The sequence below is a fragment of the Dendronephthya gigantea genome, unplaced genomic scaffold, assembly GCF_004324835.1.
Source record: "Dendronephthya gigantea isolate DGI-Jeju-01 unplaced genomic scaffold, DenGig_1.0 000190F, whole genome shotgun sequence".
Lineage (NCBI taxonomy): Eukaryota > Metazoa > Cnidaria > Anthozoa > Malacalcyonacea > Nephtheidae > Dendronephthya > Dendronephthya gigantea.
The window spans coordinates 146,742-158,927 of NW_021163200.1; the positions used below are offsets into that span (position 1 = coordinate 146,742).

The 12,186-nt window shown below is 36.6% G+C and overlaps 14 non-coding genes across 14 annotated transcripts; 3 read left to right on the forward strand and 11 right to left on the reverse strand.

Annotated features, from left to right (window-relative positions):
* Positions 1 to 38: 38 nt before the first annotated feature.
* Positions 39 to 110, reverse strand: Trnap-agg. Its single transcript has one exon. It is a non-coding gene; the product is annotated as a tRNA-Pro (tRNA).
* A 788-nt stretch (positions 111 to 898) lies between these two features.
* Trnat-cgu lies at positions 899 to 971 on the reverse strand. Its single transcript has one exon. It is a non-coding gene; the product is annotated as a tRNA-Thr (tRNA).
* Positions 972 to 1,479: 508 nt separating this feature from the next.
* On the reverse strand, positions 1,480 to 1,551 carry Trnap-ugg. Its single transcript has one exon. It is a non-coding gene; the product is annotated as a tRNA-Pro (tRNA).
* A 429-nt stretch (positions 1,552 to 1,980) lies between these two features.
* Trnas-uga lies at positions 1,981 to 2,062 on the reverse strand. Its single transcript has one exon. It is a non-coding gene; the product is annotated as a tRNA-Ser (tRNA).
* An 884-nt stretch (positions 2,063 to 2,946) lies between these two features.
* On the reverse strand, positions 2,947 to 3,019 carry Trnat-cgu. Its single transcript has one exon. It is a non-coding gene; the product is annotated as a tRNA-Thr (tRNA).
* Positions 3,020 to 5,853: 2,834 nt separating this feature from the next.
* Trnac-gca lies at positions 5,854 to 5,925 on the reverse strand. Its single transcript has one exon. It is a non-coding gene; the product is annotated as a tRNA-Cys (tRNA).
* A 113-nt stretch (positions 5,926 to 6,038) lies between these two features.
* On the forward strand, positions 6,039 to 6,110 carry Trnam-cau. The gene has a single exon. It is a non-coding gene; the product is annotated as a tRNA-Met (tRNA).
* A 1,051-nt stretch (positions 6,111 to 7,161) lies between these two features.
* On the forward strand, positions 7,162 to 7,234 carry Trnat-ugu. The gene has a single exon. It is a non-coding gene; the product is annotated as a tRNA-Thr (tRNA).
* A 316-nt stretch (positions 7,235 to 7,550) lies between these two features.
* Positions 7,551 to 7,623, forward strand: Trnat-ugu. The gene has a single exon. It is a non-coding gene; the product is annotated as a tRNA-Thr (tRNA).
* A 388-nt stretch (positions 7,624 to 8,011) lies between these two features.
* On the reverse strand, positions 8,012 to 8,083 carry Trnac-gca. Its single transcript has one exon. It is a non-coding gene; the product is annotated as a tRNA-Cys (tRNA).
* Positions 8,084 to 8,398: 315 nt separating this feature from the next.
* On the reverse strand, positions 8,399 to 8,470 carry Trnaq-cug. The gene has a single exon. It is a non-coding gene; the product is annotated as a tRNA-Gln (tRNA).
* Positions 8,471 to 10,791: 2,321 nt separating this feature from the next.
* Trnal-uag lies at positions 10,792 to 10,863 on the reverse strand. The gene has a single exon. It is a non-coding gene; the product is annotated as a tRNA-Leu (tRNA).
* A 431-nt stretch (positions 10,864 to 11,294) lies between these two features.
* On the reverse strand, positions 11,295 to 11,376 carry Trnas-uga. The gene has a single exon. It is a non-coding gene; the product is annotated as a tRNA-Ser (tRNA).
* Positions 11,377 to 12,110: 734 nt separating this feature from the next.
* On the reverse strand, positions 12,111 to 12,183 carry Trnat-agu. The gene has a single exon. It is a non-coding gene; the product is annotated as a tRNA-Thr (tRNA).
* Positions 12,184 to 12,186: the final 3 nt, after the last annotated feature.

Here is a 12,186-nt window from a genome sequence, read left to right on the forward strand (position 1 = left end):
GTCAAAGGCCGTTCTCTTTCAAGCGAGAGGGGCGAACAGGGCTTGCACAGGAATCGAACCCGTGACCTCTCGCACCCTAAGCGAGAATCATACCACTAGACCAGCAAGCCAAGTACAGAACACGAGAAGTGTTCTTTTTCATCGCTCACAAAAGACGATGTATAGCATGCATGGAAAAATATAAAAATCTTTTCATGTCATATTTATTACAAGCCAGTACTCTAAGTGAAAAAAGACTTGTAGGAATCTTAAATCACTGTTGTACCGAGACCAGACAAACGCAATGATAGAAAATAGACGATTATTAGTAAACACGATAAGAACTAGGTTTTAACCCAAGTCTAGAACGACGGAATTGGTTTCATTCAGTTCTAACATTTTTACCGCGTAGCTGAACTATGAGGCTACACAAGAAGTTTCATTATTTACAATCCCAAAGTTTAAGGTGTAGGTACTTACCTATATGAAAAAGCTTTTGCTATTGGTTGATGATAACAATAGAACACAATAAAACACAATGACTTATCATAGATATTAATTTATAAAGAACAAGTCATAAAAATAGTTCAGTATTGCTATATATATACACAAGAAGCCGCTCAAAAAACTCGTTCATGTTCGTAGATACTTACTAAGAGTCTAAGATTAAGTGGAAAATGTGGAAAGCCTCGTCAGAGATTCGAACTCTGAACCCCTGGTTTACTAGACCAGCTAGTGCTCTAACCACTGAGCTAAGGAGGCACCCGGAAAAAAACGCATGCGCAAATAGAAATGTAAAAAAATGTTTCAAAAAACGTATTTTGCAGGTAAGTTTTTTCACAGCGATTATTGAATACGTAATGATCACAAATATTTAAGTCTTTTACTCACCCTTACCATACACAGTTAAAAAAAATCAAGCCTTATCAGAGAGTTGAACTCCGGACCCCTGGTTTACGAGACCAGTGCTCTAACCACTGAGCTAATAAGGCAAACCCGTAATACTTTTGAAAAAGTTAAAATGAATCATCAGCGAAAAATAGTTATTCCTGCCAAGCTAAAACTAAAAGGAAAAATATTAGTGTTAAAGTTTGGTCGATCAATTCTGTAGCTTTCACAAACACCGTTAATGAGATTATCCTGTAGACGATGGCAATGGTAATCATACGGTGATACGATAGTTGAAAATGTTACAGTGTTATTTTTGAGTTACAAATTATTCTTGGGTTATGAAAAATGTGCCACGCACTATAAAAAAGTCGCACGAATTCATTTTCCTGATGTTCAGTCCTTTAATATGATGATTGACAAGGTCTTCATTGTTGACATGCCTACAACGTCTACATTTATGCATACTAGATCTCCTCCTTGCATGTATATTGATAGGATTGATGCTGCATGGGAAAGTTTTATAGGAGATTGCAACTTGAGTTCAACACTGCTTTTTTTCTTAAAAGCTAAGAAAGAAACTCAATCGAAAAATTTCAAGTATGGGGATCAGGGCTTGCAAGGGAACCGAACCCGTGACCTCTCGCACCCAAAGCGAGAATCATACCACTAGACCAGCAAGCCACACCTGTGGAATTAGTTCATTATCTTTCGGTATAATTTTAAAAAAATTCGGTATATTACATGAAAAACTAAGGTTCAAAAGACTTCCGTTAATTTGTGCGGAAAACATCCCATTTTGCTGTTGAAAACAAGCCTATAAAAGAGGAATAATTTCTGAAAGAGGTCCCATTGACAAGAGGTAATTACGTTTTAGTCCAATCACCATGTTTATTTACATTTTTTTTAGTAACCGAATGGGAATGCATAAATTTGCGTTAAAAGGGTATAATATTAACCATTTCACATGAAGTATTAGAAATTTTAACTGCTCTGACTGGTATTTTCTAAAAAATTGAAAAAAACATTATGTCGCATGTTTTGAAACGAAATTCCACCTGGTGGCAAAACATTTCTCCGTGTTACATGAACATCTTTCGGACTATCAAGAGTCGTAGTCGGCAGGATTTGAACCTGCGCGGGAATATCCCAACAGATTTCAAGTCTGTCGCCTTAACCACTCGGCCACGACTACATAATTGCTCAGGAGTCGCTTATTTTGCTTTATCACGGATAGCTTGGAACTTACCTGTTTACTTTTACCACAGATTTTACGTCGTGGGCATATTAATAGGTTCTCTGGAATTAGTACGCCTTCCCAACTGCTTTCATTTCATTGCCAGCAGAATTTTGGAATTATTATACAAGACTGAAAAAAAAAAAGCAAAGGGTCTCGTTGAACTTGCTGTGACGGTTGGCGGAAGCTTTTATCATAGGAATTGATTATTCATAGAAATCAGGCAGTTAAAGGGCGTGTAAATACATCATGCATCAGTGATTGTGCATCACAGCATTCAGAAGCATATCCGAGACAGCAATTCAACTGCAATCAATGGCTGCTAATTCTGATTTCGAGCCTTAGCAGTTTTGGTGATGGGCGTTAAGTTTTTATTTTTATTAGTTGTTCTCTACAGTATAAGATATTACACGCTTTTTTATTTCAAATTAGAACTTATATAAGAAGAGCCTACACAAGAAGTTTCATTATTTACCATGCCCAAGTTTAAGGGTTAGGTATACGTTACCTATATGAACAAGCTTTGCTCTTGGTTGATGATAACAATAGAACACAATAAAATACAATGAATTACTATAGAAATCAAATACTTATTGCGTTTAGGCGGAAAATGTGAAGAGCCTCGTCAGAGATTCTCTGGACCCTGGTTAACAAGACCAGTGCTCTAACAACTGAGCTAAAGAGGCAGCCTGAAAAAAAAAGTATGCGGAAATAGAAATATAAACAAATGTTTCAAAAAACATATTTTGAATGTAATTTTTTCACGCGATGATTGAATGCGTAATGATCACAAATATTTAAGTCTTTTACTCACCCTCACCACAGACAGTTAAAAAAAATTAAGCCTTATCAGAGAGTTGAACTCCGGACCCCTGGTTTACGAGACCAGTGCTCTAACCACTGAGCTAATAAGGCAAATCCGTAACTCTTCTGAAAAAGGAAAAATGAATCACCGGCGAAAAAGAGTTATTCCTGCCAAGCTAAACCTAAAAGGAAAAATATTGGTGTTAAAGTTTGGTCGATCAATTCAGTAGCTTTCACAAACACCGTCCATGAGATTATCCTGTAGACAATGGCAATGGTAATCATACGGTTATATGATAGTCGAAAATTTTACAGTGTTTTTTTTGAGTTAAAAATTATTTTTGAGTTATAAAAAATGTGCCACGCACAATAAAAAAGTCGCAGGAATTCATTTTCCTAATGTTCAGTACTTGTATATGATGATTGATAAGGTCTACAACGTCTACATTTATGCATACTAGATCTCCTCCTTGCATGTATATTGATAGGATTGATACAGCATGGAAAAAGTTTATCTGGAGATTGCATATTGAGTTCAACACTTCTTTTTTATTGACAGCTCATCATACACATCTGACCCGTAATGTGATGTATAGTCTATACACGCGCATTATTAAGATGAAATATTTCTATATAATTTATATTCCCCTTTTCCAGGTATGGTGCTCTGGTTTACAAATATAATATAGAACATGCATGTGTCCCAGAGAGTCATTCAAAAAACCTAAACTGCATGGATTGTTTATCAAACGTACGGCTGTTCGCCACGAAATTAAATTGGGAATTTTCATGCACTAATGGGTACCATAGAAATATTTAACTTTTCTTTAATTTATACAGGGTGTATAAAAAAAAAGGAGACCTTTAGAAATCAAGCTATTGTTAAAATTTGAATGCCTTTTCAATGCATTTGCACATATGCTGAACCGTAGTGCGTTAAATATTGATGCATACATTAAGCCTGGTTTCCATATGACGCCGACGTCGGTAAAGTTTTATTGTCGGTGATTATTGATGAGTGAAATCTTTTGTCTTTCTGAAATCATTTTCTCCATGGATGATTACAGACAATGAGTCGGCGACAGGTCGGCGTCATATGGAAACCAGGCTTTAGACTAAAGGAGACCTTTTGAAAATGAATTGACGTTTGTACACAAGATTGTCTGCTCCTGGGAATTTGAAAAATAACTTTAATAGCATAAGGAAAAATAACGAAAATAAATATTCAAATGACTAAGCACACTACCAGTACAAAAATGGTCCAACTGACTTCGGAGCAAAGAGTTTTTGTAGTCTTAACTTATACCCAGACTCGCAGTATAGCTCAGGTGCAAAAAAGTTTTCGAGAAAGGTTTCGTGATGGCAATCCACCAGTAAAAAGTACAATTTTTAAAAACGTGCGAAAATACTCGAATGAAACAACGAGTGTAATAATAATGTAGTACGAGAGCAGCCTTCCGTCACCAGAAAAGCAGTTCGCGATATGCACGCACAAGCGTACGATAGTTTGTGTTGAGAGAAATGTAGGCCACGTTGAACGACATGGTCCATGACATTCAGTTCTTTTGATGTTCAATTTATCAGTAATTTTGAATCCGGATCGAAATGTCAAGTGAATCTGTGTCAGATCAAGTTGTAATTCATTCCTGACTGATGTAAACATTTTAATAGCCAGGGTTTGTAAAATGGAATGCTGAGCCATTCCGGATTCAAAGTCAATTCAAACTCATGTGAACAGCCCTAATACTCGCACGCATGTGTTAAAAATTAATTGCAAATATTCAGTTGTTCATGTTTTGAAGGAACAGCTAAAACAATCTACCATGCATACTGTTATCGCTTTTGTGCTTAGTCATTTGTGCTTGGTCATTTGAATATTTTTGGGTCGTTATTTTTCTTTATGTTAAAGTTATTTTTAAATTCCCAGGAGCAGACAATCTTGTGTACAAACGTCAATTCATTTTCTAAAGGTCTCCTTTAGTCTAATGTATGCATTAATATTTAACGCACTACGGTTCAGCATATGTGCAAATGCAATTGAAAAGGCATTCAAATTTTAACAATAGCTTGATTTCTAAAGGTCTCCTTTTTTTGATACACCCTGTAGAACAGGAAGAAGCGAGCGGAGTTGAACCACTGACCCCAGTGACCTGTCAACCTGCAGTCGGATGCTCTACCACTATATGCTACTCTCTCTGAGCGTTCCATGCAGCATACCTGTCATATGCTATATTCTTAGATACCTGTAAGAGAAAGCCTGAAATAAAAAAGTACATAAAGACGGAGAATGAATGTTTTAAAAGAGTTTCTACCAGGAATTAATTTAACTCCGATTCTCGAAGTCAGAGTCCGAAGTGATAACCATTACACCACAGACCCTAATAATCTATCAAACTTACTGACGAATGTTGTATGCATAATATATAATTATGTAGTTTGCTACGCGCATGCACATTATTAAGATAAAGTATTCATAAAATTATATTCGTGTTATTAGCTCAGTGGTTAGAGCACTGGTCTTGTAAACCAGGGGTCCAGAGTTCAACTCTCTGATGAGGCTTTTGCATACTTTCGTATTTACAACAATATATAGGAAACTATAGCAACAATATAATTTATCCTACTCAGAGCCCGAAGTGCTAACCATTACACCACAGGACATAAACACCTAGAAAAATTACTGAGAACTTCCAGGCTCTACAGTATATCTATGCACGCCCATTATTAAGATAAAGTAATTATATTCCCTGTATTCCAGGTATGGACTCCCGTTTTACAAATTTATAGAACATGCATGTGTCCCAGACAGTCATTGAAAAAACACTAAACTGCAAGGATTATTTATCAATCAAACGGATTGTTGGAACGAAATTAAATTTGGGTTTTTTAATTCACTAATTAGCACGATAAAAATGTTGGATTTTTTTTTTCCTTGATAAAAGAGAAGGGAGCGAGCGGAGTTGAACCACTGACCTCTCGATCTGCAGTCGAATGCTCTACCACTTAGCTACACTCCCTGATCGTGCATACCCGTTTGATGCTATTCTCCTAAAAGAACATTTCTTGCTGTTCTTACCTTATTCGAAATAGCACAAGTTTTATATTCATAGCATAGCAGCAGTGTGTAGCAAGCAGGGTGGCGCAGTGGAAGCGTGCTGGGCCCATAACCCAGAAGTCAATGGATCGAAACCATTTCCTGCTAAAGTTATCATTTTAATAAAAAAGATCTTTTCGAAATCTTATTCAAAAACATGTATTTTTTCTCAAAAGGGGTATAAGAGAAAACCAGAGCTAAAAAATTTACATAAAGACATAAAATTAACAGTTCCAGCAAGGTTCTACCGAGAATTGAACTCGGATTCCCGGATTCAGAGTCCGAAGTGCCAACCATTACACCACAGAACCTAACCATCTACAGAAAGACACAACAGAAAATGGTGTTTGAGACATTTCAACCCGGAAATCTAATCGCTGGTTCCCAATCGTGTATTTCGGTACCGCTATCAAAGAGAAACCTTTTGAATAGCATGAAAAAGTTCAATTTTTCTTCCGAATACGTATTCTGCAATCTTTTGACGACTCATCATATACATCTGACCCGCGCTTTGATGTATAGTCTATATATACACGCACATTATTAAGATGAAGTATTTACATATATTCCCCCTATTCCAGGTATGGAGCCCTGGTTTACAAATATAATATAGAACATGCATGTGTCCCAGAGAGTCATTCAAAAAACCTAAACTGCATGGATTGTTTATCAAACGTATACGGCTTTTTCCCACGAAAATAAATTGGGATTTTTCATGCACTAATGGGTACGATAAAAATATTTAATTTTTCTTTAGTTTATAAAACAGGAAGGAGCGAGCGGAGTTGAACCACTGACCCCAGTGACCTGTCAACCAGCAGTCGGATGCTGTACCACTATATGCTACTCTCTCTGAGCGTTCCATACACCATACCTGTCATATGCTATATTCTTAGATACCTGTCAGAGAAAGCCTGAAATAAAAAAATACATAAAGACGGAGAATGAATGATTTCAAAGAGTTTCTACCAAGAATTGAACTCTGATTCTCGAAGTCAGCGTCCGAAGTGATAACCATTACACCACAGACCGTAAAAATCTATCAAACTTACTGACGAATGTTGGCTGCATAATATATAATTATGTAGTTTGCTACGCGCATGCACATTATTAAGATAAAGTATTCATACAATTATATTCGTGTTAAGCTTGCACATACGCCTCATTAGCTCAGTGGTTAGAGCACTGGTCTTGTAAACCAGGGGTCCAGAGTTCAACTCTCTGATGAGGCTTTTGCATACTTTTGTATTTACAAAAGTATATAGGCAACTATAGGAACTATATAATTTATCCTACTCAGAAACCGAAGTAATAAACCATTACACCACAGGACATAAACACCTAGAAAAATTACTGAGAAATTCCCGGCTCTACACTATATCTATGCGCGCACTTTATTAAGATAAAGTAAATAATATGCTACTCTTTCTGAGCGTTCCATGCAGCATACCTGTCATATGCTATATTTATGTAGTTTGCTACGCGCACATGTGCACATTATTAAGATAAAGTATTCATATAATAATATTCGTGTTAGCTTGCACATAGGCCTCATTAGCTCAGTGGTTAAAGCACTGGTCTTGTAAACCAGGGGTCCAGAGTTCAACTCTTTGATGAGGCTTTTGCATACTTTTGTATTCACAAAAGTACACAGGCAACTATAGCAACTATATAATTTATCCTACTCAGAGCCCGAAGTGCTAACCATTACACCACAGGACATAAAGACCTAGAAAAATTACTGAGAAATTCCTGGCTCTACAGTATATCTATGCACGCCCATTATTAAGATAAAGTAATTATATTCCCTGTATTCCAGGTGTGGACTCCCGTTTTACATACAAATTTATAGAACATGCATGTGTCCCAGAGAGTCATTGAAAAAACACTAAACTGCAAGGATTATTTATCAATCAAACGGATTGTTGGAACGAAAATAAATTTGGGTTTTTTAATTCACTAATTAGTACGATAAAAATGTTGGATTTTTTTTTCATTGATAAAAGAGAAGGGAGCGAGCGGAGTTCAACCACTGACCTCTCGATCTGCAGTCGAATGCTCTACCACTGAGCTACACTCCCTGATCGTGCATACCTGTTTGATGCTATTCTCTTAAAAGAACATTTCCTGCTGTTCTTACCTTATTCGAAATAGCACAAGTTTTATATTCATAGCATAGAAGCAGTGTGTAGCAAGCAGGGTGGCGCAGTGGAAGCGTGCTGGCCCATAACCCAGAGGTCAATGGATCGAAACCATTTCCTGCTAAAGTTATCATTTCAATAAAAAAGATCTTTTCGAAATCTTATATAAAAACATATATTTTTTCTCAAATGGGCTATAAGAGAAAACCAGAGCTAAAAAATTTACATAAAGACATAAAATTAACAGTTCAAGCAAGGTTCTACCGAGAATTGAACTCGGATTCCCGGATTCAGAGTCCGAAGTGCTAACCATTACACCACAGAACCTAACCATCTACAGAAAGACACAGCAGAAGTTGGTGTTTGAGACATTTCAACCTGGAAATCTAATCGCTGGTTCCCAATCGTGTATTTCTGTACCGCTATCAAAGAGAAACCTTTTGAATAGCATGAAAAAGTTCAATTTTTCTTCCGAATACGTATTCTGCAATCTTTTGACGACTCATCATATACATCTGACCCGCGCTGTGACGTATAGTCTATATACACGCACATTATTAAGATGAAGTATTTACATATTACATATTCGAGGTATGGAGCCCTGGTTTACAAATATAATATAGAACATGCATGTGTCCCAGAGAGTCATTCAAAAAACCTAAACTGCATGGATTGTTTATCAAACGTACGGCTTTTTCCCACGAAAATAAATTGGGATTTTTCATGCACTAATGGGTACCATAAAAATATTTAATTTTTCTTTAGTTTATAAAACAGGAAGGAGCGAGCGGAGTTGAACCAGTGACCCCAGTGACCTGTCAATGTGCAGTCGGATGCTGTACTACTATATCCTACTCTCTCTGAGCGTTCAAATCAGCATACCTGTCATATGCTATATTCTTAGATACCTGTAAGAGAAAGCCTGAAATAAAAAAATACATAAAGACGGAGAATGAATGTTTTCAAAGAGTTTCTACCAAGAATTGGACTCCGATTCTCGAAGTCAGAGTCCGAAGTGATAACCATTACACCACAGACCCTAAAAATCTATCAAACTTACTGACGAATGTTGGCTGCATAGTATATAAATATGTAGTTTGCTACGCGCATGCACATTATTAGGATAAAGTATTCATATAATTATATTCGTGTTAAGCTTGCACATACGCCTCATTAGCTCAGTGGTTAGAGCACTGGTAAACCAGGGGTCCGGAGTTCAACTCTCTGATGAGGCATTTTCATACTTTTGTAAAAAATTTTAAAAAAGTATATAGGCAACTATATAATTTATCCTACTCAGAGCCCGAAGTGCTAACCATTACACCACAGGACATAAACACCTAGAAAAATTACTGAGAAATTCCTGGCTCTACAGTATATCTATGCACGCCCATTATTAAGATAAAGTAATTATATTCCCTGTATTCCAGGTATGGACCCCCGTTTTACAAATTTTTAGAACATGCATGTGGAGTCGAATGCTCTACCACTGAGCTGCACTCCCTGATCGTGCATACCTGTTTTACATTTTTTTAGTAACCGAATGGAAATGCATAAATTTGCGTTAAAAGGGTATAATATTAACCATTTCACATCAAGTATTAGAAATTTTAACTGCTCTGACTGGTATTTTCTAAAAAATTAAAAAAATATTACGTCGTATGTTTTGAAATTTGAAACGATATTCTACCGAATTTCTATTAACATCTTGCAGACTCTAGAGGGCTGTAGTCGGCAGGATTTGAACCTGCGCGGGAATATCCCAACAGATTTAAAGTCTGTCGCTCTAACCACCCGGCCACGACTACATAATTGCTTAGAAGTCGCTTATTTTGCTTTACCACGGATAGCTTCGAACTTACCTGTTTATTTTTCCACAGATTTTACGTCGTAGGCACATTAATATGTTCCCTGGAATTGGTATGCATTCCAAACTGCTTTTCAATTCCCAGCAGAATTTTGGAATTATAATAAGACTGAAAAAAAAGAAAGAGTCTCAGGGAACTCGCTGTGACGGTTGGCGGAAGCTTTTATCATAGGAATTAATCATTGATAGAAATCAGGCAGTTCACAGGGCGTGTAAATAGATCATGCATCAGTGATTGTGCATCACAGCATTCAGCAGCATATCCGAGACAGCAATTCAACTGCAATCAATGGCTGCTAATTCTGATTTTGAGCCTTAGCAGTTTTGGTCATGGGGTTAAGTTTTTATTTTTATTAGTTGTTCTCTACAGTATAAGATATTACACGCTTTTTTATTTCAAATTAGAACTTATATAAGATGAGCCTACATAAGAAGTTTCATTATTTACTATGCCCAAGTTTAAGGGTTAGGTATACGTTACCTATATGAACAAGCTTTGCTCTTGGTTGATGATAACAATGGAACACATGTCAATAAAACCCAATGAATTATTATAGATATTGATTTATAAAGAACAAGTCATGAAACTTTGTTCAGTATCGTTATATAAAAGAAGCCGGTCAAAACACTCGTTCATGTTCGTAGATACTTATTAAGTTTAAGTTGAAAATGTGGAAAGCCTCCTCAGAGATTCGAACTCTAGAGTTCAACACTGCTTTCTTTCTTAAAAGCTAATAAAGAAACTCAATCGCGCAAAAATTTTAAGTTATGAGGGCGATCAGGGCTTGCACGGGAATCGAGCCCGTGACCTCTCGCACCTAAAGCGAGAATCATACCACTAGACTAGCAAGCCACACCTGGAGAAATAGTTCATTATCTTTCGGTGTAATTTAAAAAAAATCCGGTATATTACATGAAAAACTAAGGTTCAAGAGACTTCCGTTAATTCGTGCGGAAAACATCGCATTTTGCTGTTGAAAACAAGCCTATAAAAGAGCAATAATTTCTGAATAGAGGTCCCTTTGAAAAGAGGTAATTACGTTTTAGTCCAATCACCATAATTATTTACATTAGTTTTTTGAAACCGAATGGGAATGCATAAATTTGCGTTAAAAGGGTATAATAGTAACCAATTCGCATCAAGTATTAGAAATTTTAACTGCTCTTACTGGTATTTTTTAAAAAATGAAGAAAAATATTATGTCGTATGTTTTGAAACGAAATTCCACCTGGTGGCAAACAATTTCTCCGTGTTACATGAACATCTTTCGGACTATCAAGAGTCGTAGTCGGCAGGATTTGAACCTGCGCGGGAATATCCCAACAGATTTCAAGTCTGTCGCCTTAACCACTCGACCACGACTACATAATTGCTTAGGAGTCGCTTATTTTGCTTTAACACGGATAGCTTGGAACTTACCTGTTTATTTTACCACAGATTTTACGTCGTGGGCACATTAATAGGTTCTCTGGAATTAGTATGCCTTCCAAACTGCTTTTCAATTGCCAGCAGAATTTTGGAATTATAATAAGATTGAAAAAAAAGCAAAGGGTCTCGGGGAACTCGCTGTGACGGTTGGCGGAAGCTTTTATCAAAGGAATTAATTATTGATAGAAATCAGGCAGTTCACAGGGCGTGTAAATAGATCATGCATCAGTGATTGTGCATCACAGCATTCAGCAGCATATCCGAGACAGCAATTCAACTGCAATCAATGGCTGCTAATTCTGATTTCGAGCCTTAGCAGTTTTGGTCATGGGGTTAAGTTTTATTTTTATTAGCTGTTCTCTACAGTAAAAGATATTACACGCTTTTTTATTTCAAATTAGAACTTATATAAGATGAGCCTACATAAGAAGTTTCATTATTTACCATGCCCAAGTTTAAGGGTTAGGTACGTTACCTATATGAACAAGCTTTGCTCTTGGTTGATGATAACAATGGAACACATGTCAATAAAACCCAATGAATTATTATAGATATTGATTTATAAAGAACAAGTCATGAAACTTTGTTCAGTATCGTTATATACAAGAAGCCGGTCAAAACACTCGTTCATGTTTGTAGATACTTATTAAGTTTAAGTTGAAAATGTGGAAAGCCTCCTCAGAGATTCGAACTCTGGACCCCTGGTTTACTAGACCAGTGCTCTAACCAATGAGCTAAGGAGGCACC